General features: G+C 35.2%; 1 pseudogene across 1 annotated transcript; it reads left to right on the top strand.

Moving 5' to 3' along the window:
• The first annotated feature begins 3,694 nt into the window (after positions 1–3,694).
• Positions 3,695–17,292, top strand: LOC145957024 (uncharacterized; annotated as a pseudogene). Its single transcript, XR_014433462.1, has 2 exons — positions 3,695–8,792; positions 15,287–17,292. The product of XR_014433462.1 is annotated as an uncharacterized LOC145957024 (transcript).
• The last annotated feature ends 271 nt before the right edge of the window (positions 17,293–17,563 follow it).

Consider the following 17,563-nt stretch of genomic DNA (forward strand, 5'->3'; position numbering starts at 1 on the left):
TTTATGGGGATTAAAAATATATTTAAGTTTATAATTTATATATTCAAACAAAATATTTATTTATATGCATAATTTATTTTAAATTTTAGTTATACAAACATTTAGTCTATACATTGCATAAATTAAAATACTAGTTATAATTTTTTTGGTAAAGATAGGAAAGATTACAAAGATGGTCACAATGAGGATTGAACATAAGTCTTCATGCTTCTAACTACCCAACCCCTCCCCACCCAACCACTAGGCTAAAATACTAGTTATAATTTAAGTCTTAATTACTGAATTTATCTTTTTAAGGCTTTTTTTTATGAGTGGGAATTCAAAAAGCAAGCCAGAAACAAAAATTACATTCTCAAGTGTAACATATCCCTATAGTATCAAATAACAATAAAAAAAGTTAGTTGAGGTGGACAATGGTTATAATGTAAGATAGAAACATTATGACTAGCACCATATTTTGCAAGCCAAATGACGCATGAATTAGCTTCACGAAGTGTGTACTTATAAGGTGATGCTCCAAGGTAATTGCAACAATTACCTAATTGTAATAACTAGGGGAAAGTAAGGATGAAAGTCATTCCTACTATTATGAACTAACTTCAAGGCCATGACAGGATCTATATCACACAAAATAGCATGATAACCTGATGGAGAAAACTAGGAGAAGTGAAGTAAGGCCTCCTCCTTGAATCCGCCAATGCTAGGATCTTCTTCAAAGAAGATTAGAAACCGTGATGAAGAACTCTTGAAGACAATAGAAACTCGGATCTAGGTTTCCTAAGCTATGGAGGGAAGTATCCAAGCTCAAGAAGCAATGGATTACTCACTTCAAAGAGGAGGAAGAAGGTGATTTTCCTAAGGTTTTGAGGTGAGTAATCTTGGTGGCTTTGAAAGGGAGAAACTCGGCCAAAGGCTCTCAAATTTCTATTCAATATTCAAAGTGAGTACAAAAGATGAGAGGAGGGAAACATATAGCATCCGAATTTGAGGAGAACACTTGGCGCCACATGATTGGTCACATGTTGGCGCCAAGATTTGAATTCAAATTCAAATTTGAATTCAAACCTTGTGTCACATGCTCATGACCGGTCATGTAGAGCTAAATGATAGATTAGGTTGAATTTAGAGTGAATTTAGGGTTGCATTTCGGTGTCACACTTGTGCAACAAAGGTGGTGCCAAAAGTGTGACCTAAATGCAACTTAAATTCATCCTAAATTTGACCTAATTTGTCCTAATTCAAATGAACTATTAAACCTCCTTAAACCCTAAACTAATGACCAAAATACAATGGTCTAATGAATACAATCAATAGGAAATATTACAAGGAAAATAATGAGCCCAATATTGGGTACCAAAAGCCCAAAGGCCCATGAAACCCAAAACTAGGCCCAACTAGCCTAAACCCTAATCTATGGTCAAAATACAAGACCAACATGAAAATAGATTCCTAAACTAAGAAAGTACAATTAAACATGGTGTATAATCAATTAAGCCCAAGTAAGAAGCACCCTAGGCCCACCAAGCCCATTGGGCCCACTAAGCTCTGAAGCAGTCAAATCTTCAAGTAACCTCCTGGCCATAGCTCTAGTGGTTGGGCCTTTAGCCCATGCTCTTCCATCATAACCTTCATTGCAAGCTTTGTCAAGAGTGAAGTGAGTGTTAGCATACAAGAAGGGGGTTGAATTATTATGCTATGTAAAAATTAGTTCTTTTAAGAATCTATTGCTCAAAATTTGTTGCTTTTAAGTTCTAGTGTTGGTTATATCTTTTGAAGACGGCTTTAGAAGCAAATGTTTCTGAGTGCTAGAGTTTAAAGTATTTTTCTAAAAATGTTTTTCAAGCATAGTTATTTGAAAAACTGATTATGCAGTAGCATGATAGTGAATATAGTAGCATTAAATAAACATGTTCCCTTGGAAAATACTTGTTCTTTATAAAAACTCTTGCTTAGAAGTTGTTGCTTCTAAGTGTTCAAAAGCTTAGTTTTCTCATGAATCTTTCTTTTGAGCAATTTAAAGGAACAACAAATTATGTTGTAAATATATATAAAGCATTAAAGTAATTGTAGCAAGTAGAGAGATAAAGCTAGAGAGAATGGAGTTTTTATACTAGTTCATCCTAAACTAGGCTACATCCAGTTCTCACACACAAAGATTTTTCACTAAATTAGCAACAAATATTCTGATTACATCACTGAATACCTGCTGGATTTACCCTATACAAACCAGCCACCTGTTGTTTGTATAGAACCCTTAGTCATCTACTAAGTTACTCCCTCAACACTTGTTAAGATTACACCACCAGCCACTTGCTGGATTTCCTTCCTACAATACAACCATCTATTGTTTGTGTTCTAGACTTAGTCACCTACTAAGTTTCTTGCTCAACACCTATTGAGATTTCAATCCTCACAATCACTTGCTATGAGCTCACTCAACCAACTAGTTGACATCTTTTATCTCTTTTCTACACCTTTACATCAGATCTAGGTAGGGAAGGATTTTTTTATTATTTTTTTTACAACTTTGATTGTTGGTTTTTCTTTTTAGTTTTGCTCACTTGAAAATGGACACAATGTCTTCCTTTTATAACCTCTTAAAATATATTTGTTGGAGATAGCTTAAATTTTAGGCAATGTTAAAATCAACTTGTACTTTTGCTTTAGTGCTATCAGCATATCTTTCAGAAGCAATCTACTTTTATAGCTTCCTTTTGAGCTTCCTTTTGAGCATTCTTCTGAGCAACCTTCTGAACAAGGTCTTTAATTAGTGTTAGGCTTTTGAGAAACTAAGCTTGAATTGAAGCTTTCTAGTGTTTCTTTTGAGCTTGCTTTTGTGCTTTCTTTTGAGTATGCTTCTTTGCAACATTTTGGGCAAGGTCTTCAATACTAGTCTTCTGAGAAGCTAAGTCTGAACTGAAGCTTTTTGATGTAAAGTTTCCAATAGAGAGACTTTTGTACAAGATCTTCAAGGCATATTCCTTGAAAGAAGATGCCCAACTTGAACTCCCTTGAATCATCAACATAGGGTGCTCATCTTCTAACTTAGGATAAAATTGTATCTTAGGCTAATCCTCGATTGAATTGAATCTTCTTTTAAGTTGTCATAAGGATGTCTTCATGAAACTTGTAGATAAATATATCATTGATCATTAGGTATTGATTTCATGTTGTTTGGACCTCTACAACACAAGTCATTCCTAAAACATTACAGCAACATCATGTTGTTATAAACAAATCATCGTTTCCATCTTGCACAGATAATTTGTCCATGATAGAGGTCTTATTTGCCCATGATTTCTCATCAAAGTTGTAGACAATTCTTCTATCTTTCCATAGCTACCAAGTTTGGCTAAAATACATGTCTAGAACTTTAAATATGTTCAATATATTGCACTGTGTTAGTAGATGGTCATCCTTGATGAGTGGGTTTGCGGCAAGTACGTCGTTGCCAGAGTGGAAGACAAGTGGTAGCCGTTGTATTAAGTCCAAATTGTAACAGCCCAATTTTCACTGGGCAAAGAGCCCAATTAAGGTGGTTTAGTAGCTCAGAACGGGTCGTTCCAAATTACTAAATAAACCTACATTTGGTAGCCCGGAATGGGCTATTCTGAAATTGGAACGGGTTGTTCCAAACTATTTAATTTGGCTATGATTCTTAGTTGGGAACGGGCCATTCCCAACTGGAACGGGCCGTTCTGGTTTCAGAACGGGTCGTTCTGGATGTGATTTTTACTCGTCTTTTAAGGGTCCAGAACGGGCCGTTCTGGATTTGGAATAGGCCATTCCGGAAACATATGATCCTATAAATAGAGCACTCTAGCACTCCCAAAAGCACACTTTTCACTTCTCTCTTCTTTTTTTCTTTGTTCTCTTCTTTCCTTCTACACTCTCTGAAGACCGAGAGACACTCAGAGGAGGAGACCAAGGAGATCTATGTTTTAGTTTTAGCTACTGTTTATCCAGGTACGGGAGAAAAGGGAATTATTTGTATGTAGAGTTACATGAGGGAATTGGGTAAAGGAAGAGTCCCTTAGGATTATGAGAAATTTTATAATTATTTCTGTTTAGAGAATTATTGGTTTTATGTGATTCTGTATATATTTAGGACTACGAATATATGATTTATTTGTAAAAATGATGCTCTGGGAGAGAGAACGAAATTATAGAAAAGTGTCTGTAAGTTAGGTTTTGGAAAAATTAGATTATTTCTGTTTGAGGAATTAATGATACCATTAGATTCTGTATTTGTTGAGGATTAGAAATACATATTTAATTTGTAAGAATGATGATTTGGGAGAGAGAACGAAACTGTAGAAAAGTGTCTGTGAGTTAGGTTTTGGAATAATTGGGAGTTTTACTATTTATGTTAAAATTATATTAAATTAATAATTCAATTGATTATTTTATTAATTTATGAATGTTATTGTTATGTTAATTGATAAGAATTGATGATCTAGATGTGAATTGCTTGAGGGGTGTGTAAACCCTTATTTTGTTGGACTTATTTGTTGTGTATGTGATATGGAATTGTGTATGTAATATGGAATTGAGATATGAGATGAGATGTTGTGTGGATATGATTATGATTGTGATTGTGGTTCCTCACACAAATGACCAAGGATGAGACGAACCTTGAGTAGTGATGCTTCAAGGACGAGCGTGTCCCTGCAATAGTGTGGGATGTGTGAGACAATTAACACGCATCACTTATGTCAAATATGGCAGCCCTGACATAGGGTTAATTACAAGACTTGTGTGGATTGTAATGTGACTATGGTTCCTCACACTAATGACCAGGGATGAGACGAACATTGGGTAAGTGATGCTACAAGGACGAGCATGCCCCTGGCATGGTGTGGGATGAGTGAGGCAATTAACCCGTATCACTTGTGTCAGATGTGGCGTGGCCTTGACATAGTGTTAATTGTAAGATTTGTGTGGATTGTGATGGATTGGTGTAATTGTGAATAGAGATGTGAAGATGAATGATTGATAGAATGATGATATATTTATAGAAATGCTTGTAAATAACATTCCAAGTTATGATGAAATGATGTTGTGGATTTCCTTGTGTGCTTTATATATAAATGTTTTCTTTTCTCACCGTATAATTTGTGGATATTTTAGGTGAGGAAGATCCAGCTTTGAGTGACATCTAGAATGTCAACCGTTGAGTTGTGGGTGTGCTCTGATATTGTGACATCGGGGCAAAGAATTCTAGGATAAATTTTTATATGTATTTAGAGTTATAACTTCTCTTTTGAAAACAATTTGTAAATTCTCAAGTTTTCTAAATTTCATTTTTAATTATTTTGGTTATTTATGAAGGTTTTATGTGAACCCTTTTACGAACGTTGAATATTTTATTCTTTAATTTATTTACAAGATTTATTTATATATGTGTTAGGAGTAATAAGGGTGTCACACAAATAACTTCTTTAAAAAGGTCTTTTTAGTAATTTTAAATAATTTAAATAAAATAAACATCAAAGCAAATCAATTAAACACGAAAAACAAAAACACATCCACACATTCAATTGAGCATGAATACAACAATGTCTTTCTCAATAAGATTAAGGTTTTTTGTCTCTCTTTCAATTTCATTCCCAACTTTCCTCCTTTTCTTTCCTCTACACTCCACTCCCACTCTCAACCCCATTACCATTAGTTGAGAATGTTGGCGATGTTGTTTTCCAATTCAATCGCATGCTCCGAATGCGTCACACCCCACCCATCATCCAATTCCACAAGATCTTAGGATCCTTTGCCAAGATGAAACACTACCCAACTGCTATTTCTTATTGGGAAAATTCCAAATCTCATATTGATAAAAGATAAGTTAATTAAAGAGTATATAAATGAGGGATAATTTTCACTTTACAAGCTGATTTAATAGGAATAAGTTAGGCTCATAAACCACATTTTAAGATGATATCAAAGCTATATAAATCAACTCTTAAAAAGGGTTGCCCAACATTTATTCACATAGCCGAGCCTTAAAGAGTATATAGGTGGAGACAATCTTCACCTAGTCAGTTTTGTAAGGTTAAGTTAAATCTATAACTCACAACATACCAAGCCTTAAAGAATATATAAATGGGGGACAATGATCACCTAACCGATTTTATAAGATTGAATTAAATCCATAACTCACATTCTAAGATTTCCCTTTTCACTTTCAACATCCTCATTCACTGTTTCTGCCACTTGGGTCACATGAATTTCGCTTTTTCTGTATTGGCCAAGATTCTCAAATTCGGTTATGAGCCAAATACCATAACCTTGAATACACTCATCAAAGGTTGGGGTCTTAAAGGGGAGGTCAGGAAAGCATTTCATCTGGACCAAGTTAGTTATGGGACTTTGATCAATGATCAATGGGGTATGCAAAATAGGAGAAACAAGAGCAAGCATCTAGTTAGTAGGTTCCCAGAAAGATTGAAGGGCGACTGATTCAGCCTGATGTGGTAACGTACAGCACAATCATTGACGGTCTCTGTAACGATAAACTTGTGAGGCTTACTATTTATATACTGTGAAATGGTTATAAAGGGAATTTTTCCTGACATTGTTACTTATAAATTTATAATACTCTGATTTGTGGTTTTTGCATGTGGGTCAATTGAACAAAGCAATTGATTTTTTAAATGAAATTGTATTGAAAAATATCTAACCAAATATTTGTACCTATAATATGTTGGTTGATGCATTATGTAAAGAAGGAAAGGTGAAAAAAGCCAAGAATGTATTAGCTGTGATGATGAAAACATGTTGGAAACCTGATGTGGTTACTTATAATACTTTAATGGATGGGTATTTTTTGGTTAAAGAACGCAAGACATGTATTGCGCTATGGCCCAAATGGGAGTAACTCCTAATGTTTGCAGCTATAATATCATGATTAATAAATTTTGTAAGAGTAAAATGATGGATGAGGCCACAAATCTCTTTAAGGAAATGTATCAGAAAAATATAGTTCCTGATATAGTGACTTACAATTCTCTTGTTGATGGTTTGTGCAAATTTGGAAGAATCTCCTTTGTTTTGGATCTCATTGATGAGATGCACGATAGAGGTCAACGAGCAAATGTAATCACCTACACTTGCTTATTAGACGCTTTATGCAAAATCAAACATCTTGACAATTGCATTGTTCAACAAAATAAGAGAACAAAGAATTAAGCCAGATCTGTAAACATATACGGTACTTATTGATGAAATGTATAAAGGGGGAAGACTCTAGAATGCACGAGAGATTTTTCAAGATCTTCTGGTTAAAGGCTATCGTCTAAATGTCTGCACATACAATGTTATGATCCATGGACTATGTAAAGATGGCTTGCTTGATGAAGCATTGACATCGCAGTCAATAATGGAGGACAATGGTTGCATCCCAGATGCTATAACTTTTGAAATAATGGTTTGTGCTTGCTTTGAAGTAGATGAGAATGATAAAGCAGAGAAACTTCTTTATAAAATGATTGCTAGAGGCCTATTGTAAGTACTAGTATCACATTAAGTTATTTTGAATTTTGATGAGGACAAGCCAATATTTTTTCCTTTTAATAATTGAATATATATATATATATTATAAAAAAAAAAGATGGACTATGTTAAGGGATCACTACCACTTTCATTTTTATTATATTCTTATATTGTTAGTTTCATCTTGACATTGTGAAGATAATAATGGTGTATTATTTTCTGATTTGACACAACTACGAAGTATTCTCTTTTTATTCCGAATGTACTGTTGATCTGCTTCATCTATATCTTAAAATTTTTAATTCTCTGCTCATTGTTTGTGTTTCAGATCACAGACCATGCTGAAACTGACATAATTATTTGGAACTCTTTATCTCTTATAGAGTTATAGTTTATTCCATTTACCTTAAGGTAATGAGTGTAGAACTGTTTTATTTTCACCCTGCATACTTCTTGGCCTTTACAGGAATCAACAAGTTGAAATCAGCATTTTTTGTTTCCAAAACCCGAGTTGTCTTAGGCTTAATTAAGGTCTTTCAAAGACTAATAGACTATGGCTATTTTCGGTGGTAATTGTTGGGATTATTTTATGATATTTGTCTGCTTTGGACCTAAGCTCTCACGGTTTTGCTCTTGGTCATCACCCAAAAGGTCTCTCTGTCATTGAAGTATGTTTTGTATTATATAAGTTATTATTTATTGTCTTATTTTATCGATGTAGGACTTGTTTGTATCCCAACAGTAATGTTTAAGGAATGTGTTATATTGAAGAAAAGTGATACAAGGAATGAGATTCTTTAGAAGGCTCACACAAGTCACATTATATTTTATAGTTTAATTATAGGTGATAGTAGTTAGCTTTCTATAGTTGAAGGGCTTATCTGTTTTGTATATCAAGCTGTCCTTATTTTGGACAGAAGCAGATGAAGGTTCTTATATTGTCTTAGAATCTTAGATTGACATGACAAATTGCTTTAGCATTATTCTGAAATTATAAAGAACCAATTTACCCTCCTATTGATGGTATCATCTTTTCCACTAACCTCTATGCTAAAGCATTCTCAAATCTGTTTTGGACTCACTCGGGCTCACAATTTTTGAGTCTTGAAATCATGCATGCGTAGAGTTGGTGGAGAATGTTGTTGTCTCTATGAAGCTTTGCTCATCATCTGCTTCAGGCCATTCTCCTTTTAACTTGCTGAAACTTTGAGAGGTTTACGTCATTGAGGCTGAAGTAGTTGATGATCTTTGACCACAGACCACCAGAGAGAATGAGCTAATATCTCATCCATGACCTTATTAGAGTATGAATCAGATTTGAACATTACTGTTTTTTTCTCTTTTAGTCTGCTTGGCCTTTCATCAGTTTCATGCTTTAATTTGACCCTATGTTTTCTGATTTAGATACTGATATTCTTTCCATACAGTTTGGATACTTCATTTCTTTCCATATCATCATTTACTGTTGTGTCATATGCTCTTATCCTTTCACTTCAACATCCTTCTATGGAAGTTATTCTGATAACTTCCCTTTGTCTTTAGGTTTATAATTTTTTTAAATTGGTTCAACAACTTGTGCTTGTAATTTTTTCACTTTTATATACGGGCAATACACTTACACATGCTTAAGGATGAGATTTAAGAATGACATTTAAGTATCAACATGATCCCGTCTCTTGATTATAAAAGAAGATTCCAACTGATATGGTTGTCTTTATGATCATATTACAAAGGAGATGAATTAGTTTAACCTGACTTGATGTCAAAAAATCCCTGTGACCAAGTGTTGATTGGCACACCAATTTTTTTTGGTTCATTGATTTGTAAAAACTTGTCACAACGTTATATTCATCCTAAGTGAGCTTCAATGTCATCATAAATGGGAAATTCTATTTCGAAATATCATGGAACCATGGTCTCCCAAACTGTGATTTGTTTATATTTTTTGAACCTATGCTATGTCCCCAATTACCGCTGTTTGTTTCTATCGAGTTTTCTCCTACTAATCCTTTAGTCATCCCTCAAACCAGCAAGGAAAGATATCAGCCATTTGTTCTTCAAGTTTTGCTGCTAAATTTTCCATGTCACTCGTGCTAACTTCTGATGCCAAGTTATGATTTTCATGCTAAGAAAGATATCATTTTTAGTATAGTTATAGATATAATATTACTATAAATAAATATAAAAATATTTCAATATAAATTCATTTGAATTTTTTTATTAGTTTTGTACATTAAATTGAAAAAACAAATATTTATAAGAGCTGTCATCCAATTGTTGAAAAAGATTGAAGGGCGATTGGCCAAACTTCTTGTCATGTACACCTATACTATATTGGTTGATGCATTATATAAAGAAGGAGAGGCGAAAGAAGCCAAAAAAATGTTAGTCGTGATGATGCTATAATACATAATACATTAATGGATGACTATTGCTTAGTTAAGGAAGTGAAGAATGCAAAACATGATTCCGATGCTATGTCCCCAAGAATGCCAAGACCTCTATTTGCGTGTCCAAGTGAAGGCAGTTAGTTAATTTGGCAACTTTAATTTCTCCTGGATTATCTGCATTAGGTAACCAAAACAACTCCAGAAAAGAAGGCTAATCATTTCAAAATCATATATTATTGGAAACCATCCAATTTTAATGGACTCTGGGCATAAGCCAACTTTGCCAAAGTCTGAAAATTTTGTTCCTTTTCATTTGTGTGCTTATAATTTCATAATATATATATATATATATATAAGATTGTTTGTGTCAGTTTTATTCCCGACTATCAACATCTTCATATGTGAGTACTATTTTATACTGCTGCAAAAGCTTTTAAATTCCGTTCTCTATCTCTTGGGTTTATTTCTATCTACATTGTCGAGAGTGGTAGGACATCTTTTCTTGGAATCATCAATGCAACTCTCTCTGATGAACTCTAATTTGCTGTTGTTAATCAACCTTGCTTGATATTCAGGTTGACTCACTTTGTACAATTCCTTCCAACCAAATTGATATCAGTGGGACATAATTTTTATCAAATACACTCATATACACACAGTAGAAACAAGAGAAATGGAAGAGGAAATTTTTCACTCAACTTACATACACTAACAACGTACAACATATGGCCTTTTATAGGCAAATGTTACAACACACAAAATAATAAAATATTATATTTAAGAAACTTAACGTATGCAAATTTGAGATGATGCAGCCTTCGTGGAATTCAATTTGAACCATGCAGCAATTATAGAATTCCAAATTTCACTTTGAAACGGTGCAGCCAATTTTGACTTTCAAGTAACGTACTATTCATCAATTTAAGAGATTGTCGGTAGCCTACAATTTTGAATTCCAAGTTACTGTAGCTTACTGTAGCTTGATTTAGTTTTCTGACATTGCCTCCCTTAAATCAAGCTTGTATCATTCCAAGCATTCTTTTTAACTTGCAGAATAACTCAACTTTTAACGGCTTCGTGAAAATATCTGCAACTTGTTCTTCAGTTGAACAATATTCAATTGTTACTTCTTTCTCAGCTACCAGTTCTCGGATTTTATGAAACCGAATATCTATGTGCTTGGATCTTCCATGAAATACTGGATTTTTGCATAATGCAATTGCTGACTTGTTATCACAAAATATCATTGTGGGAGTATTTTGCTTTTGATACATTACTTCAAGCATTCTTCTCAGCCACACAGCTTGGGTTGCACAACTTGCTGCTGCTATATATTCTGCTTCGGCAGTTGAGAGTGCCACCACTTGTTGCTTCTTTGATGACCATGATATTGTACCACTTCCAAGATTGAATGCATATCCTGACGTGCTCTTTCTTGTCTCTATATCTCCTGCCCAATCACTATCCGTATATCCAACAAGATTCACATCAATGTTTTTATCATAGAAAATTCCTTCTGTCAGAGTACCTTTGATGTATCTGAGAATTCTTTTAGCTGCCTGCCAATGAGAATCTCGAGGCTTTTCCATGAATCTACTGAGTAGTCCAACTCCATAGACAATATCTGGCTTGGTTGCAGTTAAATATCTAAGGCTTCCAATCAAACTTTTATAGAGAGTTGGATTGACTTTCTTGCCTCCAATGTCACTGGTCAGCTTCAACTTTTCTTCAACAGGTGTTGAGATTGGCTTTGAATTCTCCATCTTGAACTTCTTTAAAATATCACCTGCGAATTTCTTTTGAGAAATGAAAATTCCATCATCTCGCTGATCAACCTCGATGCCTAAAAAATAGGACATTAGGCCCAAATCCGTCATTTCAAAACATTTAGCCATAGCCTCCCTGAATTTTGCAAACATCTTTGGATTATTTCCAGTAAAAATTAGATCATCAACATAGAGGCACACAATAAGGATATTGTCAAGATCAACAGATTTGATATACAAAGTGTGTTCAAACGGGCATTTCTGAAAACCATTATTCACAAAGTAAGAATCAATCTTCTTATACCACGCCCTGGGTGCCTGTTTCAGACCATACAATGCCTTCTTCAATCTATAGACTTTATCATCTTTTCCTTTAACTTCATATCCTGCAGGCTGCTCAACATATACTTCTTCTTCCAAAGTGCCATTCAGAAAAGCAGATTTAACATCCATTTGATGAATTTTCCAATTATTTTGAGCTGATAGAGAGATAAGCATACGAATTGTATCTAATCTCGCTACAGGAGCAAATACCTCAAAATAATCAATACCTGGCTTTTGTTTGTACCCTTTTACTACCAACCTTGCTTTAAGGCGATCAATTTCTCCACTGGACTTGTACTTAGTTTTGTACACCCACTTTACTCCAATTGGCTTTTTGTCTGCTGGTAAGTCTGTCAGCTCCCATGTTTGATTCTTCTCAATGGCATGAATTTCTTCATCCATTGCTTTTCTCCAATATTGATTATTTGAAGCTTCTTCAAAAGTTACAGGCTCACAATCTGCAAATAAGGCAAAATTGATAATTTCTTCATCAGATGGGTCATTATCATTACCCACAACATAATCCTCCAATCTGGCTGGTAATCTCCTTTGCCTTTGTGGTCTGCTTGATGTTTCTGGTTCATCAGGTGTTGGATTTACATGTCCATTCTCCTCTTCATAGTTTTCTGGATTTATTACAGGCTCCTTTTGTGCTTTGAAAGACCAATCCCACATTCCTTCTTCATCAAAGGTCACATCTCTGCTGATGATAACCTTCTTTGTCACTGGATTGTAAAGCTTATATGCCTTTGAGTTGGTGCTGTAACCAATAAAGATGCACTTCTCTCCTTTGTCATCTAGCTTCTTTCTGAGTTGATCTGGTACATGAGCATATGCTATACACCCAAAAATTTTGAGATGCCGGATTGAGGGCTTCCTTCCACTCCAAGCTTCTTCTGGTGTTTTATCACAAACACTCTTTGTTGGACACCTGTTCAAAATATACACAGCAGTAGAAACTGCTTCTGCCCAGAATTCTCTAGGCATTTGTTTTGCCTTTAGCATGCATCTCACCATATCCATGATTGTTCTGTTCTTCCTTTCTTCTACTCCATTTTGTTGAGGAGTGTATCTAGTTGTCATTTGATGCTGAATTCCATGGTGGTCAAAGAAATTTGCACAGGCAAGATATTCTTGGCCTCTATCTGTCCTTAATGCTTTAATCTTACAGCCACTTTGTTTCTCCACAAATGCCTTAAATGACTTAAAGGCATCACAAGCTTCTGATTTCTGTTTCAAAAAATACACCCAAGCTTTTCTACTAAAGTCATCAATAAAAGTAATGAAATACCTGCTACCGCCATGTGTTGGTATTTCAACCATGCATAAATCTGAATGAACTATCTCTAATAGCTTCTTTGCCCTCCAAGATACTCCGGTTGGGAATGATTCTCTATGCTTCTTTCCAATCTCACACGTCTCACAAACTCCATTAGGAATATTCACAATAGGCAAGCCAGAAACATATTCTTTTCTTGACAAATAATTTAATCCAGAGAAGTGAAAGTGTCCAAAGCGCATATGCCACAACCAATCATCATTGGGAATAATAGAACTCAAACAAGAAAACTTTTCATGACAAATCTTCAAAGGAAATAAGCGATTCGGGGTCATTTTTACCTTAGCTATAAATCTTCCACTTTTGTCTATCAACGTGCAGTATCCATGATGAATCTGCATGTTGTAACCTTTCTCTGATAGTTGTCCCATACTCAACAGGTTATGATGAAGACCAGGAGCATAGAAAACATCAGAGATGAAATTTTGAGAACCATCCTTCAATTTAATTGCAACTCGACCTTTTCCCAAAATCGGAATGTTAGAATTATTTCCGAATTTCACAGTAGATTTTACCGTTTCATCTAGTGAGAAAAATAACTCCTTTTTCCCACACATGTGGTTGCTGCAGCCAGTATCTAGGTACCAAATATCTCCATCGCCTGAAAAATTATTTGCTACTAGAAGTAAGGTTTGTGGACTATCAGAACTCTCACCAGTATGCTTATATTGATTTTCTGCTATATTTGCTTGTTATTTGAATCTACAATCTGCAGCTCTGTGCCCGAATTTTCCACAGTGGTAGCAATTGAAATTTGTCCTCTCCTGGTTAGTGAAGCTGCCTCTTCCTCTTCCACGGTTGGAAGATCTGAAATTGTGTCCACCTCTTCCTTGATTAAGTGGCCTGAAATTGTTGTCTCTCCATTGTTGATTAAAATTACAACGACCTCTTCCTCTGAAACTACCACGACCTCTTCCTTTGAAATTTATATTTCCTCCTTCACGACCTCTACTGTCTTCACTTCGGCTGGGTTCTGCTATGTTGGTAAAATTCACCTGGCTTTTCAATGCTTCTTCATTTATTTTCTCAATTTTCTCCAAGATTCTGCTCACATGGCTTTCAATGCTACCTTGCAATTCTGCAACTGTCATGATTTCTATGTCGTGGGACTCAATTATTGTAGTCACCACATGATCAAACTTCATCGGCATGGTGCGTAGAATTTTCTCCACCACCTTGCTTTCAGGAATATCTTCTCCATATACTCTCATTTTGTTGACGAGATCTGTAACTCGTGAAAAATATTGTTCCACGGATTCAGAATTCGACATTTCATATTTTTCATATTCCCGTCGCAAAGATTGCAACTTGGATTTTTGAGCTTTCTCTACTCCTTTGTATGATAGCTTCAAAATATCCCACGCTTCTTTGGCTGTTTTGGCATTTGCTATTTTGCCAAAAATTGAATAATCTACACCTTGGTGAATTTGTGATAGCGCCAACTGGTCCTTCCTTTTAGTTGCATCATCTGCTCCTTGTTGTAAGCCTGGTTCAATAAAGCTCCAAATATTATGAGCTTTCAAATGGGTGGACATCAATAATGCCCAATAATTGTAATCCAGTTTTCCATCTAATTTGGGACCGGACCAAACAATATTGTAGTTGGTGGCCATATCTCTTTCTCAAATAGACTCTGAAAATTTTGATAAAGTGAGAACTCTCTTGTTCCTCACACAAATATTTTTTTTTTTTCTCACACTATCACCGGACTCTCTGGCTCTGAAGGCTGCATCATCTCAAATTTGCATACGTTAAGTTTCTTAAATATAATATTTTATTATTTTGTGTGTTGTAACATTTGCCTATAAAAGGCCATATGTTGTACGTTGTTAGTGTATGTAAGTTGAGTGAAAAATTTCCTCTTCCATTTCTCTTGTTTCTGCTGTGTGTATATGAGTGTATTTGATAAAAATTATGTCCCACTGATATCAATAATGACCCATCTGATGAAGAAATTATCAATTTTGCCTTATTTGCAGATTGTGAGCCTGTAACTTTTGAAGAAGCTTCAAATAATCAATATTGGAGAAAAGCAATGGATGAAGAAATTCATGCCATTGAGAAGAATCAAACATGGGAGCTGACAGACTTACCAGCAGACAAAAAGCCAATTGGAGTAAAGTGGGTGTACAAAACTAAGTACAAGTCCAGTGGAGAAATTGATCGCCTTAAAGCAAGGTTGGTAGTAAAAGGGTACAAACAAAAGATTAAAAAGATTGTGCCAGGAGGAATAATAGCAAGCACAAGGGAATATAACTTTGGTTGGTTTCTGTATGCTCGCACTAGAGTCAGTTGAAGTTGTTAACAGGTGTATTAACAGTTATTTAGTGATCCTTACAGAATTAGAAGAGAGGGAGAAGTCAGAGGGTATAAATAGGAGGGAAAATAATGATTTAGATTGAATTTGGAGTGTAGGTCAGAAAGGAGAGCTAGGACTCCTGGAATTGTCAGTTATTTTTTTCCATCTTCCCTCTCAATTCTGAAATCAAGCAATTACGGTTGCTTCCATCCTCTAAATATTGGAATTTTTATGTAAAAATACACAAGGACTAAGAAATATTTCTTCTAATCTTGATATTCTAAACCTTCCTAAAACTGGAGATATAACCATGTAACACTTTGCTTCTTGTGATTCTCATGTCAAACTTACTAGAACATATGAAAAGTTGTGAGATTTTTTTTTGCCTCTAAGCTAGCTGTGTCCATCATGGCATATTCATGATTTATCTTTTTCATCACAGAGTTTGATATCCTGATATCTTGAGCTCACAGTAGTATTGTTCACAGGTTCTTGAATCTAGTCCTTACTAAATGCATGCAAGGCTCCATCTCTAGATGTTATATCAAAAGAATTAAGTATCCAAACTGTATGAAAAGAATATCTATCGGTAGCAATTTATGAAAACAGAAGACCAATTTCAGCATGTCTCGCTTAATTTTCTGCTCAATTTTAAATTTACACATTTTATTATTTAACTTTCAAAATTTTGCACATTTTATCATCTAATTAATTAATTGTCTAACACGATTTGTTAACATGATGATTACTGACATGAATTAATGTGATATAGAAATATTATGACATAATATAATATATTACCTCATGAGTTAATGTGTTACATCAATGTTCCTGCGTAGGAACACTCCTCTTGTCATTCCTTCTTAACAGTCTTCTAAGTCTTCTGTGCCGACCGAATACTGCTCCCAAGAGGTGGGAGGGTACTTGCAAAGGCACTCCGACGATCAAGTAATTGTTCGGTATAGAGCAATAAATACTTTTATACCGGATAAAGCGTACCTCATTTATGTCTCATCACCTGCGTATTTATAGTGACGTGTTTGGGCCTGGTGGGCCTTCTGTCTTGGGAGATGGGTAATACCTCGGTTAACCTTGATCTCTCTTAATTAGCTGCGATGATTATTGTATAATGGATACCTTAATCTTGTCATGTGTTTCCCATCAGTTGACTTCTAAGTCTTCGGTCAAGCTGTAAGCCAAAAAGGTATTCGGTCGTGCTCATGACCGAGGGGGTGTTCGGCCAAATGTAAAGCCGAGGGGGTCCAACTAAGCTTGAGGTCAAATGAGTTCCAATCGGAGGGTTTGGCCAAGCTTACAGCCGAAGGGGGGTTCGGCCAAGCTTAAGGCTGAATGGGTGGTTCGACCAAGCTTAAGGTCGAATGGGTATTCGGTCATGGTGTAAGCCGAGGGGGTGGTTTGAGCCTTTCCTCTTGATACTCTTTTGCCGTTTTGGGATGCTTGTTCCCCTTTTCTGTCAAGAAAGGTATTCGGCTATCTTTAAGGTCGAAAGGGTATTCGGTCAAGGTCACAGCCGAAGAGGTGATTTAAGTGGAGATTTCGTCGATTTAGGTGCTTTCCTCGGCCTAGGATCCGACCAAAAGGGTGTTTACTAGTACAATCAATAATTAAAATGTTGCATTAACGGTTAACTAATAGCAATACACAAATAATTAAAGATGTGACAATGTGAAAGAAAAAAAATATTGGAAAGTCGTGCCAAAATTCATAAATTGTGAAACATAGGTAACAAAAAGTGTAATTAAGCAATTTTTGTTATAATAGGTGCAGTTTTCAATGGTGTGTGATTATCGAGTTTAGCCCCAAAATTATGATCGACATATTACTCTTCATACGAATCAGATTCGGTTAAGAACTCTAGATTAATGCTGTTATGGTTTGTGTTACTTACCAACTCAATGCGCGTCTGCATTCACGTAACCCATCTATGTTTTAAAAG

This window comes from Cajanus cajan, chromosome 1 (genome assembly GCF_000230855.2).
Source record: "Cajanus cajan strain Asha chromosome 1, NIPB_CcT2T_4, whole genome shotgun sequence".
Taxonomy (NCBI): domain Eukaryota; kingdom Viridiplantae; phylum Streptophyta; class Magnoliopsida; order Fabales; family Fabaceae; genus Cajanus; species Cajanus cajan.